The sequence below is a fragment of the Priapulus caudatus genome, unplaced genomic scaffold (assembly GCF_000485595.1).
Source record: "Priapulus caudatus unplaced genomic scaffold, Priapulus_caudatus-5.0.1 Scaffold1421, whole genome shotgun sequence".
In the NCBI taxonomy this organism is placed as follows: domain Eukaryota; kingdom Metazoa; phylum Priapulida; class Priapulimorpha; order Priapulimorphida; family Priapulidae; genus Priapulus; species Priapulus caudatus.
Window position 1 is genome coordinate 67298 of NW_014578482.1, and position 6966 is coordinate 74263.

Here is a 6966-nt window from a genome sequence, read left to right on the forward strand (position 1 = left end):
GTTCACACGAGATAGACGACATTCGAGGCTTAGCTAGCTAGGTATAATATATAACATATAATATATAACATATATATATATTAAAATATATATATATATATGTAGCGTGAGCGTGGTGAGGAAGGCCTTAGGGGGTCGCACTTAATCTCGCTGCCAGTGGCCCTAGCTAGCAATACAAGGCGTTGCGAAGTATTAAGACGGCAAGTTGCTACTTGCGTTGCCTGCTACAGAGTCGCAGAATGGCCAGTACGAATTTACCAGCATGGGATGCATACAGTAGAGATACGTGGAACATACTAGGTGTATTTATATTGGAATATGGCCTATTTACAATCCTCAGTCACCTACATACGGACACGCACATGCACGCACACCCGCACGCGTACGCACACAAGCGCACATACCCGCACGCGCACACACGTATACGTACACACAAGCGCACATACCCGCACGCGCACACACGTATACGTACACACAAGCGCACATACCCGCACGCGCACACACGTATACGTACACACAAGCGCACATACCCGCACGCGCACACACGTATACGTACACACAAGCGCACATACCCGCACGCACACACACACACACGCACACACACACACACATACCCGCACGCGCACACACACACACGTACACACAAGCGCACATACCCGCACGCACACACACGTATACGTACACACAAGCGCACATACCCGCACATGCACACGCACACACATACACAAACATATATATACCATAATATTTGTTAAGAAAATACCAACTAACTTGCCTCGAAATAATTCCCGTCGACAACGCCTCAATGTCCCCAGTTTTTGCCCAACGTAATTTCCGATTCCGAGTACTTACCCAACCCGCCTGGCGAGTTCTAACTAACTACTTATTGTCGGGTGTGATACTGTATTACACAAGTGAGTTCTGCAGTCGATAGGTTTTCGTGGTGGCATCCACGAGTCGACATGCATCAGCTAAAAAAAGGTTGCGAACTTGCGACGAATAATAGTTACCTGAATAGTAGTCATCTCTTTCGGCCCTGCGTTTGAAGCGATTGAGGATGGCGTAGGACACGATGCAAAGTGTGATGATAAACAGCAGATATATCTGTGACAAAGATAACAAAACCGTCAACCGTAGGGATGGGAATCTATTGGAATTTCATCATCGATCATCGATCATCGGTTCCACCCAACCGATCGATGATCGAAGATAATTGGTTCTAAGTTATTGATCGTGGCCACCAGATATAGATATATATCATATATCATATAATACATCAATGTTTGCAAATTTTACTTGAAATTGGAAAAAATAAATTTTGATAACCGATTATTTATTTTCGTAATCGTACGCTTAGTCGGTTGCTGCAAACAAGTGACTTTTGATTATAATCGATAATCGAGACATCACTAGTCAACCGTTTATTGCTGTCACGTGTGTCACAGCAATGACACACGAGTGTGTCCATCAACACGAGCAGCGCAACAAGTACCTTCAAGTAATAAGAACCCTAAAGCTAGGATTTTCACGTGGAGTGCTCATCCAGAAGCAGTCAGGGAGATATTTTAAGTAAATTGCTATATGTATTTCCACGATACAGCTTGCTCACGTATTTATTATTTACATAGCAGCACGCACGCGTTAGGCTGATAGGGTCTATGTCCCCCAGGGGTTGCTAGTATAGTTGCTGTTTAGGCTTGGTATAATTAACACAAAGTACACATGTTCCATCTGCTCACTTTTCACGTATTAACAATACATTATTCAGCCATAATGCAAACTATGTAAATAATTAAATATAGCTCAAATCTCGAAAATTGATTCAACTATTAATGTTATATGATGTGAGTCTGTCATTACTACTAGCACTGGCACCTGCGTTTATTTTCAAAACGGTGTGTGTGTGTGAGGGAGGGGGGTAAATGGGTATTTTAAAGGTCTTTAGTTCCGGTCTGTTCACATCTCTAACGTTACTAGCTTACACACTGGAGGTAAAATTTGCATGTAAATACAGCCGCAGTCCATGAAGGTATATCAGTCGTGATATATGATGCACTCAGATACAAAAAACATTGGATTCAACGAAATATTACACACGCACACGCAGTAAAACACTGTACAGTACAAATATAAAGCAAGTTTACTGACTACGTCAGATAAAGAGAGATGTCGTACAACCAAAGGCCGAATTATTGAGACGCTGCTGTAGTTGCATTTACAAATGTCCAGAGTAATATAGCTTTGATGGCACACACATAGGTGTCATTAGCTTCGAAAATATATCAGTAAAATATATACATAAGGAGAGAACTCAAATTTCGTTGGACCTATTGGACTAAGTCTAGTAGCAGCTTTGGGTAGGTTCGGTAGATTTAACTTGCATGCCAGACCCAGTGTCCGAAACTATTTTCCCCATAACTCGCCGCTCAAAGTACATTAAAACTGACAAAAAAATAGGTGGGTCCAGCAAAGGCCAGCTAACTGCTAGACTCACTGTCCATTCTTTTCAAAGTTCTATAAGTGTAGTAGTATTAATTAAATAGGTGTAAAGTGGTTAAATTGAGCTGAATTGACGTTAGAATACTGACACTCGATACTGATATGCGATACGGCATTCTGCCATTTTCTGGAGAGGTGATTGTCGCTTGCATGAAATTTAATAGCATCATCTAACTTTTCTCCAAAAAATTGCCCGATGGAACATTACTTAGTACTACGCCGCATGAAAACGGCCGTGAAGTCACATACTAGGGGTCGCAGTATTGGACAAGAAGTATTGACGAAGAGTCCTAGCCTTGTCTTGTCTTGTCTGATACTGTATTAATCGCCTGGTATGGCTATAGACATACAGGTCGTCATGCATCGCTTTGATGACCAAAATTTTCTTCACCGTTTTTTTACCGCTGTTAATTAAGTTTTTAAATGACGCCACATCAGGGGCAGTCTTGGTAGTAGGTGGTAGGGCATTCCATGTTGGTATTGTCCGGAGATAAAGCGAGTATCTATAATGTCAGTCTTTGTTGGGACAGATCTGGATAGTTATCTGCGTAACACACGGTTACGTGGATAATAACGCAGGGAGGTGTGCGCTTAGATGTTGTCGTCAGCGGCAGTGGAACAGATAAGGTCTATCTCGGCCTCGGTACGCTGGTTCCACTGTTGAATAGTTCTCGGAAAGAAGGAATGGCGAAACTCTTCGGTGTTGACTAGCACTGTCTGAAGTTCTTACTGCATGTTCGCTGGGGTCCAGGTTTGTAGGTATACTGATCTGCTGGTACCGCCACTGAAGAAGACATTATCTTCTTCACGAATGCTATGCGCTGATCGCTCCGCCGCTGAGCAAGAGAAGGCCAATTCAAAGTTCCTAGCATTTTAGTAATGCTACTGTCACGCTGGAAGTATCTACATACGAACCTGGCTGCCCTTCTATGAACTTTTTCCAACTTATCAATGTTTTTGACCAGGAACGGATCCCAAACAATAGATGCGAATTCCAATTTTGAGCAAACTAATGACTTATATGCAACCTCTTTGAGTGTTTTTGGAGCAAATTTCAAGTTGCGGCGTAGAAAACCGAGCGTGCTGTTGGCCTTTGCGCAAATCGCACTGATGTGGTCGTCCCATTTTAGGTTGAAGGAGAAGTTCAGGCCGAGGTACTTAGTGGTGGTCACTTTCTCTAAGATATGCTTATCCAACTCGTAGAAGAAGGAAAATGGAGTACCAGCTCGTCGATGGATTCGGAGTATGTTACACTTCTTTGTGTTGAATCGCATGCCCCAAGTTGATGCCCAGTCGTGAAGGCGTTCCAGGTCCCGCTGGAGCTCTATCTGATCAGCGATCGATCGGATCTCTCTGTAGATCAGGCAGTCGTCGGCGAATAGCCTCACTTGGGATACGACAGCGTCAGAAAGGTCATTAATGTGGAGTAAGAAGAGTAGAGGGCCCAAGACAGTGCCTTGAGGTACCCCAGACTCCACCTTCACCTTATCCGATGACACTCCATCAATGACGACTTGATGGGTCCGGTCGCTGAGAAACTCCTTGATCCATGTTAAGCTTATGTCCCTGATGCTGTACTGATGTAATTTCTAAGATGACATTGTAATTAAAATGCAATGCTATTTAGCCTATGCCAGGACCTGGAATTAGGTTAAGCCTTAAAGTTAAGGTTAAGGTTAATTAGATGGGTAGAGTTTAGGCCTGGCCTATTATAATACCCATATCTGTCCAATGTAAGTCTAGTTTGTTTTTACAATGGAATTGGCAATCACTTGTAGATATTGCTGACGGGAACCTTCAGTAAAGGCTTCAGCCAGCAATATATTATATGGTCTAATACTAATACTAGTATAGTAATAGATAGTAATACTAATAGTACTAATACTAATAGTAATACTTAAATAGTAATAGACCTTCAATGAAAGCGTCACATAAACTTACAATGTATTCCCGAACTGCGTTGTGGAATATCTGTTCTCGGGCGTCTGCTGTATTATCCATTACGGTTTTACATATCTGTCCATCGCATTTAAATGTAATAATGTGTATCTCTCTAATGCGTAGATCGCCATAGTGTTTAGGATTTGGAAAACTGCATACTAACACGAAAAACAAAATCTAGAGTACATGTATTTTGGTACAAGGAAACTATCACATCTACGCGCGCCATCTCTCGGCAGTTCCATTAACAATTTTCTCGTTTTATTTTTATTTTTATTTTTAAAGGCTATATATGCTTCGTAGTTTCTTTATGAATTACTTTTAAATTACTTTTAGATACACTCTCATTAGTAACATTATTTATTTAGCTTAATATTTAAACGTTGGAATGCTTGAACTTGTGAGTCACCATCGCGAGATCACGAATTTCCACCACTCCACGCACTCCCTATAAAAATGTCACCATGGTTTTTTGGGACGTCACTTTTTGCATAAGACTTAGATATAAATAGATTATATTTAAACGTAATAGAAATAGCATATTCTATTTATATATATATGAAGCATTTATACACTAAGGCAAACCTATGCTGTGTCCAGTGGCGTAGCCAGCAATTGGAAACAGGGGGGGCCAAGGCGAGGGAGCGAAGCGACCGAGGGGGTAGGGTGTGGGAGGGGTATCCCCCCCTCCTCCCACGGTAGAGAGATTTTTGAAAATTCGTGCATGAAAATGGCATTTTCTGCACACTAAAGTTCAGTATTAGGAGTAAGTAACTTATATGAGAAGTGGACATATGTAATCCCTTATAACCCCCTCCCCTCGCTTTTTATTTTTTCCGACTACCGAGTCCGATGCAAACGTGGGAGCGATGCGCCCCTGCTGTGCGCGCCGAGAAGGCTCTGAGGGTTAGCACACGACCACGTTGGTGGACCCTTTAGCTAGACCAGTGAAAATGGTGTACGAAGCCGTGTTTTTTCAGGGAGGGAAGAAAGAGTTTAAGCGAACCGCCAAGACAGGCGATGAAGCAATTTCTCACGGGGGAGGGTGTTTCGCCTCCCACAGTAGGGTAATTTTTGAAAAATATGTGCATCAAAATGGAATTTTTGCGCATTTCATCTTCTTCATATTACGGTGTAGGTAATATGTGGTATAGACCAATACCGCATTACAGGGTCCCTTCTCTCTTAATTTTTGTGACTCTCGCGATCAAGAAGGGGGTCATGGCCTCCTTGTGCCGCCCCCCCCTTAGCTAGCCTAGTCCTCATTCAAGCACTGAACGCGAATATTGGATTAGTTTGATTTGTGTGTGTTAGCGAGTACCCATGCAATGTTGCATTTATCGCGTCATATAACTGTTTTCAAGTTTCCTCATATACAAAGTTAAAAGTTATTATTTTTTTGAAAAGTAGAGGCATATTGAATGAAAATCGAAATAAGAAAGATCTACCGCGGATACAAACAGGTTAGATAGTGTTGGAACTGCACTGAATAAACATGCAATTTATTTAAATTACAAAAAGATTTACATCGTTTAGAATACAAAGCGTTAAAAGATCACATTTAACATTTGTGTTCGTATAAAAAAAAATGTTTTTGCTTTGCCTCTGATGAAGAACTAAAAACCATATGAAATTGATTTCAAATAAAAAACAAAGGTAGCTGCCCAAAATAGGCCGCTCTATTAAAAATAAAAAAGGTAAATTTATCCATGAAAAGAATTGTTTTTGCCTCAACTGATAGAGAATCAGTTACTTAAAATAGTGTTGAAATCGGATTTGAAATAAATAATACCGAGGTTTCCGGCCAAAATGGCCGTCTATAAGTTCGAATATATCCAAACAGTTATTCACAAAAGCATTTCCATTCCTTTTCTCTGTCAAATAAAGAGTTCAGAAACCATAAAATTCAAGTCAAAGCCAACTTGCAACACACACAAATCTGAGCGACAAAGAAGAAGTTATCTCCTTTCTTTTNTTTATAGAGATGAAGTCATGTACGGGACAGCGAGAACTACTACTACTACTACTACTACTACTACTACTACTACTAGTACTAGGCCTACAGTACTGTAGTCAGTACATATCGTGCGGTAGTACCAGGAGTCTATCAATATTGATAGACTCCTGGTAGTACGTGTTGCGTTGAAATATTATGATATGAATTGTACATGCATGTACATTTATTATCGACCTCGTGTGTATGCACGTATATAAAAAATGAACTATATATCCGCCTATTATACGTTATCTTTATATCTCAACAGTATATCTTGAAGTTGAATGTTTATTCTTGAATCTAGAATTTTAATTCTCCTATTTTTACACGGTGCGTGTTCATGTGCAAGCGATCGCTGTGACATAAAATGCGTTAAAAATTTACAGAGTTTGGCCGGTGAAACGAAACGTCACAAATTCTATTTTTATCCTCGAATCACAGGTCAGAGCAATTCCTCTGTTTAGACGCATGTATCGTGAGGGAAAAATAAAACTATCCAGCATTATATGCTATAATGATTAAACAGGATC

At 40.8% G+C, this 6966-nt stretch overlaps 1 long non-coding RNA gene across 1 annotated transcript in view; it reads right to left on the reverse strand.

Moving 5' to 3' along the window:
• LOC106816580 overlaps positions 1–4642 on the reverse strand; it is a 6113-nt gene extending 1471 nt beyond the window's left edge. Inside the window, exons 1-2 of the long non-coding RNA XR_001394907.1 lie at positions 4441–4642; positions 1011–1104 (exon numbers count right to left, since the gene is read on the reverse strand). This is a non-coding gene — a long non-coding RNA (uncharacterized LOC106816580). The remainder of the gene's footprint in view (positions 1–1010; positions 1105–4440) is intronic.
• Between the last annotated feature and the right edge of the window lie 2324 nt (positions 4643–6966).